General features: G+C 40.7%; 1 protein-coding gene and 1 pseudogene across 6 annotated transcripts in view; both read right to left on the bottom strand.

The window, feature by feature from the left end:
- Positions 1-15,593, bottom strand: part of Ca-beta (Ca2+-channel-protein-beta-subunit) — a 1,568,477-nt gene that overhangs the window by 971,922 nt on the left and 580,962 nt on the right. The gene's annotated exons all lie outside the window — the stretch shown is intronic.
- On the bottom strand, positions 978-7,357 carry LOC137239652 (putative nuclease HARBI1; annotated as a pseudogene).

A 15,593-nucleotide genomic window follows, 5' to 3' on the forward strand; every position in this document is an offset into this window, starting at 1 on the left:
AATTAAATAAAAGCGTTGGGAGTGTGATGACTAGTACCTACGACCTACCTAATTATTTTCTAGCTTTTCGTATTATTATTACCTCATGTAAGTATTGTTTTCAATAAAACCGTTTAACTTAAAAAAATTTTTTTTAATTATTTTATTTTCAAGTTTTTAGTCTTTATTTAATTGCCTATTATTTCTCATTCTATTTAGTTCATTTAGTGACTCATTATTACAAGGCTATTTACTGACAATTTGTTACAACCTGAGTCCTCAATACATAATCCTTCCAAAGACTTTACTCGACTCTGCGCCACGTATGCTTGTCCCTCCACCAACTCCAAAATATTTTGATGTCACCTCTACCGGACTGTATGCAATATTTGTTCTAAATATGAGCCAAATCGGGCATCATAGGTCGCTTTCTATTCATGTATGTGTTATGTGTTCCAAATATGGACCAAATCGGACCACAAATACGATTTTTTGTGAATATCATACAGGTCGATTTCTATTCTTGTATGTATTAAGTGTTCCAAATATGAGCCAAATCGGTCCACAAATACGATTTTTGCGAATATCTCGATCCATGCGCCACCTAGCGGCGATTTTTTTCATAGGTCGCTTTCTATTCTTGTATGTATTATGTGTTCCAAATATGAGCGAAACCGGGCTGCAAAGAGATTTTTGTGAATATCTCGATCCATGCGCCACCTAGCGGCGATTTTTTTCTTATTATTGCATTGTCATCGGGTTCTGAACTATATTCCAAGTTTCATGCTTGTAGCTTATCGGGAAGTTACTTAAATTTCAATTACAAGATTCGTTCACAACGGCCGTGCAGCCGTTCATGCGGCCATGCGGGCTGTCAACTCAAGCTAAATAAAACCGTTTAAAAAGGGAAGACGGGTGGCGTAGCACGCCGTTTTGCTTCACCTTCGCTGGTAGACCAGTTTGGTGTTTCAGGGGCCCTCTTCATTCTCGCTCTAAAATCACCTTATGTCGGTTATGTCAATCGTATCGTCTTGTTGCTGTATTACAATGTTGTGAAGTATTGCACATACTAATATCCACCTACAAGCAAATTTAACTGACTCATCATCCAGTAACGTAACTCTGAGCTCTTTTAAACTGTTAAAGCGTTCCTTCAATATACCATAACAATGCTCAATTCTTATTCGGTAATGGCCGAATTATCGGTTAAATGCATTTCGCTGATGAGAAGTCATTTCTGTAGGGGTAGGTCTGAAGGGGGTTATAACAGTACTTTTTAATTTATAAGCATTGTCGCCTGCCAGCCATTGCGCACTTGTAAACAAGCTTGAAGATTGGGCCACTAAACTACAATTGTTGTATATTCTGGCATCATGAACACTTCCAGGGAAGCCCAGTACCAAATGACGGATTCGTAGCTTATAGTCGCATACAGCTTTCGCTTTCAACGAATACACATGCTTCCGAGAAAAGTAAGCTTCCTGATCGTCAAGCGGTTTCTCGGCTAACTTTATTTCAATGCCGTCGACAAAGCCAATACAGTGGACAACTCGAGAAAAGTTTCAGCTACTAAACTTTGACGCTCAGCACTGTCTGGCCAGTACACAAACTGCTGTCTCAGCTTTAAAATGGCTTGAAATATTCTATTCGTCATGTGCTATATAAAGATTTGGAATTAATTATTATTAAAAACAAGTAAGGAAGGCTAAGTTCGGGTGTAACCGAACATTACATACTCAGTTGAGAGCTGTGGAGACAAAGTAAGGGGAAATCACCATGTTGTAAAAAGAACCTAGGGTAACCCTGGAATGTGTTTGTATTAAGAGGAAGTGGGCCATAGTTCTATAGATGGACGCCATTTAGGGATATCGCCATAAAGGTGGACCAGGCCTGACTCTAGAATTTGTTTGTACGATATGGGTATCAAATGAAATGTGTTAATAATAATTTTAAAAGGGAGTGGGCCTAAGTTCAATAGGTGGACGCCTTTTCGAGATATCGCCATAAAGGTGGACCAGGGGTGACTCTAGAATTTGTTTGTACTATATGGGTATCAAATGAAAGGTGCTAATGAGTATTTTGAAAGGGAGTGGGCCTTAGTTCTATAGGTGGACGCCTTTTCGGAATATCGTTATAAAAGTGGACCAGGGGTGACTCTAGAATGCGTTTGTACAATATGGGTATCAAATGAAAGGTGTTAATGAGTATTTTAAAAGGGCGTGGGCCTTAGTTCTATAGGTGGACGCCTTTTCGAGATATCGCCATAAAGGTGGACCAGGGGTGACTCTAGAATTTGTTTGTACGATATGGGTATCAAATGAAAGGTGTTAATGAGTATTTTGAAAAGGAGTGGGCTTTAGTTCTATATGTGGACGCCTTTTCGAGATATCGCCATAAACGTGGACCAGGGGTGACTAGAATTTGTTTGTACTATATGGGTATCAAATGAAAGGTGTTAATGAGTATTTTAAAAGGGCGTGGGCCTTAGTTCTATAGGTGGACGCCTTTTCGAGATATCGCCATAAAAGTGGACCAGGGTTGACTCTAGAATGTGTTTGTACAATATGGGTATCAAACGAAAGGTGTTAATAAGTGTTTTAAAAAGGAGTGGGCCTTAGTTCTATATGTGGACGCCTTTTCGAGATATCGCCATAAACGTGGACCAGGGGTGACTCTAGAATTTTTTTGTACTATATGGGTATCAAATGAAAGGTGTTAATGAGTATTTTGAAAGGGCGTGGGCTTTAGTTCTATATGTGGACGCCTTTTCGAGATATCGCCATAAACGTGGACCAGAGGTGACTCTAGAATTTGTTTGTACGATATGGGTATCAAATGAAAGGTGTTAATGAGTATTTTAAAAGGACGTGGGCCTTAGTTCTATAGGTGGAAGCCTTTTCGAAATATCGCCATAAAGGTGGACCAGGGTTGACTCTAGAATGCGTTTGTACAATATGGGTATCAAACGAAAGGTGTTAATGAGTATTTTAAAAAGGAGTGGGCCTTAGTTCTATGTGTGGATGCCTTTTCGAGATATCGTCATAAACGTGGACCAGGGGTGAATTTGTTTGTACGATATGGGTATCAAATGAAAGGTGTTAATGAGTATTTTGAAAAGGAGTGGGCTTTAGTTCTATATGTGGACGCCTTTTCGAGATATCGCCATAAACGTGGACCAGGGGTGACTCTAGAATTTGTTTGTACTATATGGGTATCAAATGAAAAGTGTTAATGAGTATTTTAAAAGGGCGTGGGCCTTAGTTCTATAGGTGGACGCCTTTTCGAAATATCGCCATAAAGGTGGACCAGGGGTGACTCTAGAATTTGTTTGTACGATATGGGTATCAAATGAAAGGTGTTAATGAGTATTTTGAAAAGGAGTGGGCTTTAGTTCTATATGTGGACGCCTTTTCGAGATATCGCCATAAACGTGGACCAGGGGTGACTCTAGAATTTGTTTGTACGATATGGGTATCAAATGAAAGGTGTTAATGAGTATTTTGAAAAGGAGTGGGCTTTAGTTCTATATGTGGACGCCTTTTCGAGATATCGCCATAAACGTGGACCAGGGGTGACTCTAGAATTTGTTTGTACTATATGGGTATCAAATGAAAGGTGCTAATGAGTATTTTGAAAGGGCGTGGGCCTTAGTTCTATAGGTGGACGCCTTTTCGAGATATCGCCATAAAAGTGGACCAGGGTTGACTCTAGAATGTGTTTGTACGATATGGGTATCAAATGAAAGGTGTTAATGAGTATTTTGAAAAGGAGTGGGCTTTAGTTCTATATGTGGACGCCTTTTCGAGATATCGCCATAAACGTGGACCAGGGGTGACTCTAGAATTTGTTTGTACTATATGGGTATCAAATGAAAGGTGTTAATGAGTATTTTGAAAGGGCGTGGGCCTTAGTTCTATAGGTGGACGCCTTTTCGAGATATCGCCATAAACGTGGACCAGAGGTGACTCTAGAATTTGTTTGTACGATATGGGTATCAAATGAAAGGTGTTAATGAGTATTTTAAAAGGACGTGGGCCTTAGTTCTATAGGTGGAAGCCTTTTCGAAATATCGCCATAAAGGTGGACCAGGGGTGACTCTAGAATTTTTTTGTACTATATGGGTATCAAATGAAAGGTGTTAGTGAGTATTTTAAAAGGGAGTGGGCCTTAGTTCTATAGGTGGACGCCTTTTCGGAATATCGTTATAAAAGTGGACCAGGGTTGACTCTAGAATGCGTTTGTACAATATGGGTATCAAACGAAAGGTGTTAATGAGTATTTTAAAAAGGAGTGGGCCTTAGTTCTATGTGTGGATGCCTTTTCGAGATATCGTCATAAACGTGGACCAGGGGTGACTCTAGAATTTTTTTGTACTATATGGGTATCAAATGAAAGGTGTTAGTTAGTATTTTAAAAGGGAGTGGGCCTTAGTTCTACAGGTGGACGCCTTTTCGGAATATCGTTATAAAAGTGGACCAGGGGTGCCTCTAGAATGCGTTTGTACAATATGGGTATCAAATGAAAGGTGTTAATGAATATTTTAAAATGGCGTGGGCCTTAGTTCTATAGGTGGACGCCTTTTCGAAATATCGCCATAAAGGTGGACCAGGGGCGACTCTAGAATTTGTTTGTACGATATGGGTATCAAATGAAAGGTGTTAATGAGTATTTTAAAAACGAGTGGGCCTTAGTTCTATATGTGGACACCTTTTCGAGATATCGCCATAAACGTGGACCAGGGGTGACTCTTGAATTTGTTTGTACTATATGGGTATCAAATGAAAAGTGTTAATGAGTATTTTAAAAGGGCGTGGGCCTTAGTTCTATAGGTGGACGCCTTTTCGAAATATCGCCATAAAGGTGGACCAGGGGTGACTCTAGAATTTGTTTGTACGATATGGGTATCAAATGAAAGGTGTTAATGAGTATTTTAAAAGGGCGTAGGCCTTAGTTCTATAGGTGGACGCCTTTTCGAAATATCGCCATAAAGGTGGGCCAGGGGTGACTCTAGAATTTTTTGTAATGAGTATTTTAAAAAGGAGTGGGCCTTAGTTCTATTTGTGGACGCCTTTTAGAGATACCGCCATAAACGTGGACCAGGGGTGACTCTAGAATGTGTTTGTGCGATATGGGTATCAAATTAGGTATTAATGAGGGTTTTAAAAGGGAGTGGCCTTAAGTTGTATATGTGAAGGCTTTTTCGAGATATCGACCAAAATGTGGACCAGGGTGATCCAGAACATCATCTGTCGGGTACCGCTAATTTATTTATATATGTAATACCACGAACACTATTCCTTCCAAGACTCCAAGAGCTTTTGATTTCGCCCTGCAAAACTTTTTCATTTTCTTCTAATTAATATGGTAGGTGTCACACCCATTTTACCAAGTTTTTTTCTAAAGTTATATTTTGCGTCAATAGACCAATACAATTACCATGTTTCATCCCTTTTTTCGTATTTGGTATATAATTATGGCATTTTTTTCATTTTTCGTAATTTTCGATATCGAAAAAGTGGGCGTGGTCATAGTCGGATTTCGGCCATTTTTTACACCAATACAAAGTGAGTTCAGATAAGTACGTGAACTGAGTTTAGGAAAGATATATCGATTTTTGCTCAAGTTATCGTGTTAACGGCCGAGCGGAAGGACAGACGGTCGACTGTGTATAAAAACTGGGCGTGGCTTCAACCGATTTCGCCCTTTTTCACAGAAAACAGTTATCGGCCTAGAATCTAAGCCTCTACCAAATTTCACAAGGATTGGTAAATTTTTGGTCAACTTATGGCATTAAAAGTATCCTGGACAAATTAAATGAAAAAGGGCGGAGTCACGCCCATTTTGAAATTTTCTTTTATTTTTGTATTTTGTTGCACCTTATCATTACTGGAGTTGAATGTTGACATAATTTACTTATATACTGTAAAGATATTAACTTTTCTTTTAAAATTTGAATTTAAAAAAAATATTTTTTTAAAGTGGGCGTGGTCTTTCTCCGATTTTGCTAATTTTTATTAAGCAGACATATAGTAATAAGAGTAACGTTCCTGCCAAATTTCATCATGATATCTTCAACGACTGCCAAATTACAGCTTGCAAAACTACTAAATTACCTTCTTTTAAAAGTGGACGGTGCCACGCCCATTGTCCAAAATTTTACTAGTTTTCTATTCTGCGTCATAAGTTCAACTCACCTACCGAGTTTCATCGCTTAATCCATATTTGGTAATGAATTATCGCACTTTTTCGATTTTTCGAAATTTTCGATATCGAAAAAGTGGGCGTGTTAAATAGCGATCTGAGATGAGTGCCCAGGAACCTACATACCAAATTTCATCAAGATACCTCAAAATTTACTCAAGTTATCGTGTTAACGGACAGACGGACGGACATAGCTCAATCGAATTTTTTTTCGATACTGATGATTTTAATATATGGAAGTCTATATCTATCTCGATTCCTTTATACCTGTACAACCAACCGTTATCCAATCAACTGAGTATAAAAAAAAAAATTAAGTTCTACCTGTATTACTCCGCCATCGCTAACACCAAAGAAACTCGCAATTTTGCTTATCGTGGCATCCTCCCCACTTGATCCCAGGCGATATAAAACAACTAAAAGTTGCGTTTATAACGAGAACTGCTTGCAAGAGCGCGGACCGTTGAATATTTCGTCGTCCTCTACCAAGTCATACAACACGAGAAAGTGTTCGAAACCTTCTTTCGTCCAAGTCAGTCCATGGTTAGATTTAGGGACGGAACGGTGAACAAAAACACACCCATACCTTATCTCAGTGAATGCAACCATAGCTACAGTGAAATCTTCCCAAATTTCGTCCTCTTTCCTTTTTTTATTCTCTGCAATAAATAAAAAAAAAAAAAATTTTAGGCGCGATAACCTCCGAAGAGATCTAAGGCCGAGCTTCTCTTCCAATTTGCGTCGTGCTCCTCTTGATTTTCCCTACAAATTGGCCGGACGGGACCTACATGTTTTATGCCGACTCCGAACGGCATCTGCAAAGCAGATGAGTTTTCACTGAGAGCTTTTCATGGCAGAAATACACCCGGAGTGCTTGCCAAACACTGCCGAGGGGCGACCCGCTTAGAAAAATTTTCTTCTAATTGAAAAATCTTATTTCTAAAATTTTGATGTTGCTTTGCCCGGGAGTTGAACCCAGGGCATACGGTGTGATAGGCGGAGCACGCTACCCATCACACTACGGCGGCCGCAATGGAAATGGTTACTATACAACCATCTGGCCAAAAGCACAAATATTACCGTCATTTTAATCAGAAATCTCCAACATCAGCAAGTCATTTACAAGAATATCTTTGTAAAGACGTTTTAGTTTTAATTTTTCACTTAACCTTGGCATTTTTTATTTAATAATAATGACATTTTTTTTTTTTACAATAAAACAGCTGATCGACAATTAAGTTTATAAGGCATATTACTAGGTGCGTTCATATAACAATGTTTGTAAACGGATATAATTTTACACCTTATAAATTTATGTGCTTAAATGAGTCCCCCTATTATCTACGTCTACTTTAATCATGTCGATTTTAAATTTTTATTGGAGTACTAATGCAGTCTGTAATTCGTTACTGCTCCCTAAGGAAAAGCCGGCCAAAAGTTGCACATTGTGCAATTTGAGTTCGTATTTTCACACCGACACTAACGATGTGTGATCACGATCGTTTGCTTTCGCTTGTCACTCACTAAAATCAACAGTGAATGCAAAAGGAAAAGTCCATGCTACTTTTTGGGCACATAATAAAAACAATATGCTTCAAAGTTAAGTGACTTTTAATAAGTTTTAGTTAATATTATTAAGTTCCTTTGAACATACATATTAATATTGGCAATTTAGATAATAATAATTAATAATAATTAATTAATTATTAATAAATATTGACAATTTAATATAAGTAACCTTTTATACGTTCTACTTAGTTTTATTAATTTTTATAATTTTTTTTTTTTTATTGAATAACTTTATGTTTTGAAAATATATATTTCTATATTTACATTTACTTTGTTTTATAGCTCTTTCTTAATGAAAAAGCGAGTTTTTTAAGTAAATTTTGCATTGAAGAAACACCATACCTTCTTTTATAAAAAAGTTTTATCTGGCTAGCTCGACTTCCGCGTTCCTAGTTATACGAATATAAGTAAATATAGTCGGAATTAGCTTGAAATCGAATAACCAAAGTCCTTTTTAATTTCAAACTTCACAGTCCACATTTTCTTTTAGCACACTGTGGGGAGTTGTCACTCAATTTTTACATACACTTATGCAATTGTTTTAGTATTTGTGTGGCCGGCTCTGCCCTAAGGAATTAATTATTGCATTGCTTATTTGAGTGATATATGTAAATAAGAATAATATTTATTTTTTTATCAGTATTCAAAATGTTTTCCTCTTAGTAATTAATAGTTCAATTATTGTTCGCGGGTGGCTGGTCTGTGCGGATCTAACGGTGTCCCGTAACGGCATAAACTAATCGAGATAGATATAGACTTCTATATATCAAAATGATCTGGGCGAAAAACGAAATTCATTTAGCCATGTCCGTCCGTCTGTCCGTTAACACGATAACTTGAGTAAATTTTTGAGGTATCTTAATGAAATTTGGTATGTAAGTTCCTGGGCACTGATCACAGATCGCTATTTAAAATGAACGAAATCGGACCATAACCACGCCCACTTTTTCGATACCGAAAGTTTCGAAAAACCGAAAAATTGCGATAATTCATTACCAAAATCGGATAAAGCGACGAAACTTGGTAGGTGGGTTGACCTTATGACGGAGAATAGAAAATTAGTAAAATTTTGGACAATGGGCGTGGCACCGCCCACTTTTAAAAGAAGGTAATTTAAAAGTTTTGCAAGCTGTAATTTGGCAGTCGTTGAAGATATCATGATGAAATTTGGCAGGAATGTTACTCCTATTACTATATGTGTTCTAAATAAAAGTTAGCAAAATCGGATGACGAACACCCCCACTTAAAAACAAAAAATTTAAGTCAAATTTTAACAAAAAATTTAATATTTTTACAGTATATAAGTAAATTATGTCAACATTAAATTAAGGTAATGATATGGTGCAACAAAATATAAAAATAAAAGAAAATTTCAAAATGGGCGTGGCTTCGCCTTTTCCATTTAATTTGTTTAGAATACTTTTAATGCCATAAGTCGAACAGAAATTTACCAATCCTTGTGAAATTTAGCAAGAGCATAGCTTCTATGACGATAACTGTTTTCTGTGAACATGGGCGAAATCGGTTGAAGCCACACCCAGTTTTAAGACACAATCGAACGTCTGTCCTTCCGCTCGGTCCTTAACACGATAACTTGAGCAAAAATCGATATATCTTTACTAAACTTAGTTCACGAACCTATCTGAACTCACTTTATCTTGGTGTTAAAAATGGGCGAAATCCGACTATGACCACGCCCACTTTTTCGATCTCGAAAATTTCGAAAAATGAAAAAAATGTCATAATTCTATACCAAATACGAAAAAAGGGATGAAACATGGTGATTGGATTGGTTTTTTGGCGCAAAATACAACTTTATAAAAAACCTGGTAAAATGGGTGTGACACCTACCACACTAAGTAGAAGAAAATGAAAAAGTTTTGCAGGGCGAAATCAAAAGCCCTTGGAATAATGGAAGGAATACTGTTCATGGTATTGTATATATAAATAAATTAACGGTACCCGACAGATGATGTTCTGGGTCACCCTGGTCCACAATTTTGGATCGTCATAAAAAATTTCACCTTTGGTCGATATTTCCCAAATATTATTAATTATTATTATTATAAACCATCTACGAAACCAAGGCAGCTAAGCTCTCATCTTAGTATGTAATGTTCGGTTACACCCGAACTTAGCCTTCCTTACTTGTTTTTTTTTATTTTTTCACTACTAGGTGGCCACTACCCAAAGTTTTAATATTTGAATTTCGGCGAACACCTAATTATATTTACTCTCGGGCGCTACTTAATAAAAGCGGTGCGGCTTTGCGTTTTGTCGGAATAACAAACCAATATTGATTTAAATTGGTGTCATAAAACGGTATTGGTTTTGCTGTTGTCTAAAGTAAATAAAAGCGATGTTCAAATCAGCTGTTTTGCTGTGGCTGACGGTTCTTTCCCCGCATATAATATTGGACCGCTGAGCCCGCCTTGTAAGGCAGGTGGTCGTACGACCAAGATGAACGACTCATTACCAAATTGTAATAAGGAGGATGATAAGAGGTGGATTGAGCCGCAAGCCAAAGACGACAAATACGCATTAAGCGATGCGTCGGACTCGTGGAGCGAGAGTAGTGCTGATTCAATGAACTCCGTGTTGGAAAAGCACGCAAATGAAAACGGAGTAGAAGAGTGGAGAAGGGTACGGAGCAGATGAAGTAAAAGCGCTCTCTCGCAGTACCGTGCAGCACTAAGAATTGTCCAACGCCTGGGATCAGTGGTCGATCCAAGTGGAGATCGAGCGTTTGGAATGGGCCCATGAGGCGGTAGAAGTAGGTCGAAGGCAGTTCAAAAGGTTTGCTGCTTGAAACCCTCGGTTCTGCAACCGGTACGAGGAGGAAGAAGCGTCGAATAGCAGAATGAAGAGGCAACGTTCGGAGGAAGACGAAAAGCCTGCTTTCAAGAGGCAGAAAGGACCCAGTCCCAGAGCCGCGAGGCAGCGCAGTTGCATAGACAAGACAAGAAGGCCCAAAGCTGTAAGACAGATGGGCCCCAATAGCGAGGCAGCAACTACCTCGAAAGCTGTGAGTTAGAGGGAAGTTCCAACTACGGAAGTAGGAGATAAGCCAAAGGGAGGTAACGCTAAAACTCCGGCTTCCTCGGCGGTGCTAAAGGAAGTTAAAGCTAAGACACCGGCTTTCTCGGAGGTGCCAAAGGAAGTTAACAATAAGACGCCAGTTTTTCCCGAGAAGATGAGTGATGTGGCCAAGCAGTCACTGACTGTGGCGCTGGTTGATCGTAACAGTCCTTTCGGACAGAGTGAAAGGTGGAGATCTGTAGAAAGGGAGCTTATTAGCTTAATGCTTAAGATGATTCGAGAACAACCAAGTAAGCTATTTCCAACCTTTGATTCGGGGGGATGGTATAATGGTGTTAAGAAGAGAGCGTGCGAGAACATCGCGAGCTTGCGGTGGCTGGAGGAAGTGGTTCCAAACCTCCAAAGGCAAGGCACGAACGCGCGGTTTGAGGTGGTGGATAACGCGCAAATCACCACGGTACCAAAAGTTAAGGTATGGATACCATGCGTGATGAAGTCGGAGGATACACTGCGACTTCTGCATAATCAGAATCCGAACATACAGACACATTATTGGAAGGTAATTACTGTATCTCGGCCTACGGAGGAAGGACAGTTCTACATGTTCCAAATAAACAAGCAGGCGGAGGATATTTTGTACACGCAGCTTGGCAAAATGTCCTTTGGCACTGGCAAAATTTACATGCGACTCGGGAAAAGAAGTCCCGAGTATAAAAATCCTAACACGCTGGAAGTGGGCGAAGTCGAAAAGGACCTCAAAAGCCTAAGGGAAAAAAGACAGGTGGAGGTAGTCGACGTCACCATGAAGGTGTTAGAAGAGGACCAACAGCCAGGTGGTGCTGTGAGTCGCACAGAAGAACACCCGGCACAACAGTTACAAGAGGTTGAAGGGGGTTTCGAACACTCTAAACCAAAAGGGCAAGGGGAGGACGATGACGTCACGACGAAAGTGCTGGAGGGGGACAAACAGCCCCATGGTGCTGCGAGTCCTACAGATAACCTTCAACACAGAAAAGTGGCGTCGAGCGAACTCCTCCTAACCCTTGAGGAGGGTTCGTTTGACGTGCCGCTGATCCAAGAGCCGTGGCTCTCATCGGGAGGAAAGGTTTCTGGCCTTAGCGCGCGCGGATTTGGCGTTTAATATGGGCAAACGGAAGGACGGGTTCGAGCTGTAGTAATGGTAAGGAAACAGCTGCATTCATATATGCTGCCTAATTACACTACTGAGGACTTCGTATAAGCAGGCACTTATCCTGGCATCCTGCTACATGGCCCATGCTGCGGAGGTTCCACCGATGGAGTGCAAGTGGCTAGTACAGGACGAAGGGCGCAAAGGGCGGTTGGTCATAGGCGCGGATGGAAATGCGCACCACAATGCATGGGGAGGAGCAGATACAAATGAGGATAATCTCTATTTTGTTACATCCTGCAAACCAATTTGCAGATAGCCAACAGGGGAAATGTCCCTACATACATTGGTCCAACATCCAGCAATGTTTTGGATATTAGACTGAGCTCCGAACGTGATATATAAAGGTATGATTGGATGGTTCTTGTCCCTACATACATTGGTCCAACACCCAGCAATGTTTTGGATATTACACTGAGCTCCTAACGTGATATATCAAGGTATAATTGGATGGTTTTTGTTAGACCATCGTTCTCCGACCATGCGTATATCAGCTTCAGCATCCCCCTAAAAATGGTAGAGAAGGGAGGAACCTTTAGAAACCCTAGGTCAACAAACTGGACTAAATTTCAGAAACAGGTGGAAACGAAACTGGGACAACCCAAAGGGGTTGCCAATGTGGAAGAACTGGAGAAGTCTAATGAATTCCTAACAAGGACGCTTATAACTGCGCATAACAAAGCTTGCCCTCTAAGAAGATTAAGAGGATAAGCAAATCCGCCATGGTGGAGCAATGAGCTGAGTCTTCTAAGAAGACAGGTAAAAGAAATGTTTAAGCTAGCAAAGACCGCGGAAAGCGAAGCGCATCGGGGCGAGTACAGGGATCTACTGAGGATCTACAAGCGTGAAATTTCCAAGGCGAAGAGAATCTCATGGAAAAGTTTCTGTACGGACATAGAGTGCTCCATCGAAACAGCACGGTAGAGAAAAGTCCTAGCAAAGGGAAATATAATCCAGGGACTAATAAAAAAAGAGAACGGGAATGGTCACGTAATAGTGAGGAATCCCTTGTGGTGCTTCTCGATACACATTTCTCATCGGGAGATGGTTTAGAATAGGCAGCAGACAGCACTTACACTTCGATAACGGAGCGCGTAGTGCCGGGCTTGGTGACCGATACAAAGATCGAGTGGGCAGTGAGGAGGTTTCCTAAGTTTAAATCGCCGGGCCCAGATGGTATATTCCCCGCCATGCTACAAGTTTCAAGTAGGGCGGTCGTGGAATGGCTTAAAATAATATTCGATGGGTGCATAAGACTGAATCAATTACCGCACTCTTGGAGAACTGCTCGTGTAGCTTTTCTACCAAAGGCGGGGAAGATCGGTCACGTGTATCCCAAAGATTATAAACCCATTAGCTTAACATCATTTCTGCTCAAAACCTTTGAGAGGCTGATAGATGTGTACATAAAGTCCAACGTGGATGAAAAGCTGCTCTCCACAACACAACATGCGTACACCAAAGGCAAATCGGTACACACCGCATTGCATAGGGTGGAAATAAGCGTAGAGAAAGCCCTGGAATATGTTCTAGGAGTCTTCTTAGACATTGCCGGGTTTTCAATAATGTTTCTAAAAGGGCGATTATGGATGGTCTTTATTACATTAAAGTACGTCCAGCCTTAACCAGATGGATCGGCTGCATGTTAAATTGAAGGAAGATTACATCACAATGGGGACTGTACGAGGCCACGAAATCAGTGGACAGGGGAACGCCGCAGGGAGGGGTGCTATCACCTCTGCTGTGGACGCTGGTCATCAACCAACTGCTCAGGCGATTTGATGAGGGACCCGTAAAACTTACGGCTTACGCGGATGACGTTGCAATTGTCATAAGTGGAAAGTGCCTTCCAACGATTAGCTCTTTGATGGATCGGGCGCTTCGGGATATTCATACCTGGGCATCAAATGTCGGGTTGAAAATCAACGCGGATAAGGCGGATATGCTCTTGTTTACAAAGAGGTACAAGGTCCCAAATTGGATCAGGCCTAAGTTAGGAGGGGTGACCCTACAGGAGAAACCTAGACTATCAATGCTTAGCATTAGCGGGAGCCCTGACCAACAACCCCGACAGCTGCACTGTATGCCATTCTGCACACTCCACCTGTAGACCTGGTAGCAAAGAACATAGCGTTAACAACTGCAACCAGGCTCGGTGCCTCGGGGCAGCTTGAGCGCCGACTATACGGCCATAGTAGTATAGCGTCATCAATCACAAGACGAACAGACTACCTGATTCCCTATCTGCGCTTCGAGGGCGATCTTAAGGCCACAATATAGGTGGACGGTTGGCGCAAGTGTGCTCAAATGGCGGACGAGGCGATACATGTGTACACAGATGGTTCCAAAGTAGTGGAAGGAGTAGGGTCTGCGGAATACTGTGCTGATCTGGAAGTAAACAGATCCTAGAGGCTGCCGGATTACTGTAGCGTTTTCCAAGCGGAAATGGTAGCCGTAACTAAAGCAGTAGAAACCCTGGAGGAAAATAGCCCAAGCTGCAATCGTGTTAACTTTTATATTCACAGTCAAGCAGCAATTAAGGCAATAATCTCGCATAGCACAGCATCTAAATGCGTGTTAGAGTGTAAGCAGTCCCTGAAGAGAATCGGGACAGGGAGAAGCCTGGTTCCCAGGGCATATAGGAATAGATGGGAATGGAAAAGCGGATGAACTAGCTAAAAAGGGCTCATCCCTTGAAGCTTGCTCCGTAGACGTCCCAATTAGACTGGGCGAAATTAAGCGAAGGCGAGAGGTCCACATGATCGATCAAGCAAGAAAGGCGTGGGTTCAAGCGCGTGGCTGTAAAGTGTCGAAGATTATGTGCAGGTCGTTCAACTTTAGACTAACAAAGTTGCTTCTGGCGTCACATGCCTTTAAATTAGGCTTGGTCAGTGATAGCAGATGTAGGAAGTGCGGGTTGGAGGAGGAAACGATCGAGTACGTTTTGTGTTCTTGCCCTGCGCTTGCCAGGCTAAAACTCCAGCTATTAGGAGTGAAACAGTTGTCAGATCTAGAAGCAGCAAGTGGCTTAAATCCCAGGAAGCTTCTAGTATTTGCCAAGAGGACGGAGTTATTTTATAACATAGGTTCTGGTTTTTGATAGGGTTTTTCTGTTTGGTCGTTAAAACAAACTTCTGGTAACACTACGGACTTATTCAGTCTATGTGAGGTCCTCATGGACCGGCCAGTTCAACCTAACCTAACAGAAATAAACAAATTTATTGGCATCAAAATGGCATCAGCAGTTATAGCATTTATGTTATTGGGAGAAGAAAGTTGCGAGAAGGTCAAAAGGAAAATTTTGAGAGATCGCTTCAATCCATTTGATGTGGGTTTCTAAATATTTATAGTGTATTTGCAGTTACATTGCATACTATCGCATAAATAAAACAGGTTTTCCGAATGGTATTGGACACAATTGAAAGACGCTTAACTCGCTCGAAACTTCTGCCAGTGCTGCAACTAGCAGCTACGTTACGATTTTTAGCTGAAGGATCCTATCAAAGATCAGTTGGCAAGGATTCTAGCATGAGTATAGGTAGAAGCACGGTGTCAACGATTTTAGATGAAGTGCTTCGTGAAGCCCTTCTCAATATCTGGATCTTTCTCCATAAAT

This window comes from Eurosta solidaginis, chromosome 2 (assembly GCF_040869045.1).
Source record: "Eurosta solidaginis isolate ZX-2024a chromosome 2, ASM4086904v1, whole genome shotgun sequence".
Taxonomy (NCBI): domain Eukaryota; kingdom Metazoa; phylum Arthropoda; class Insecta; order Diptera; family Tephritidae; genus Eurosta; species Eurosta solidaginis.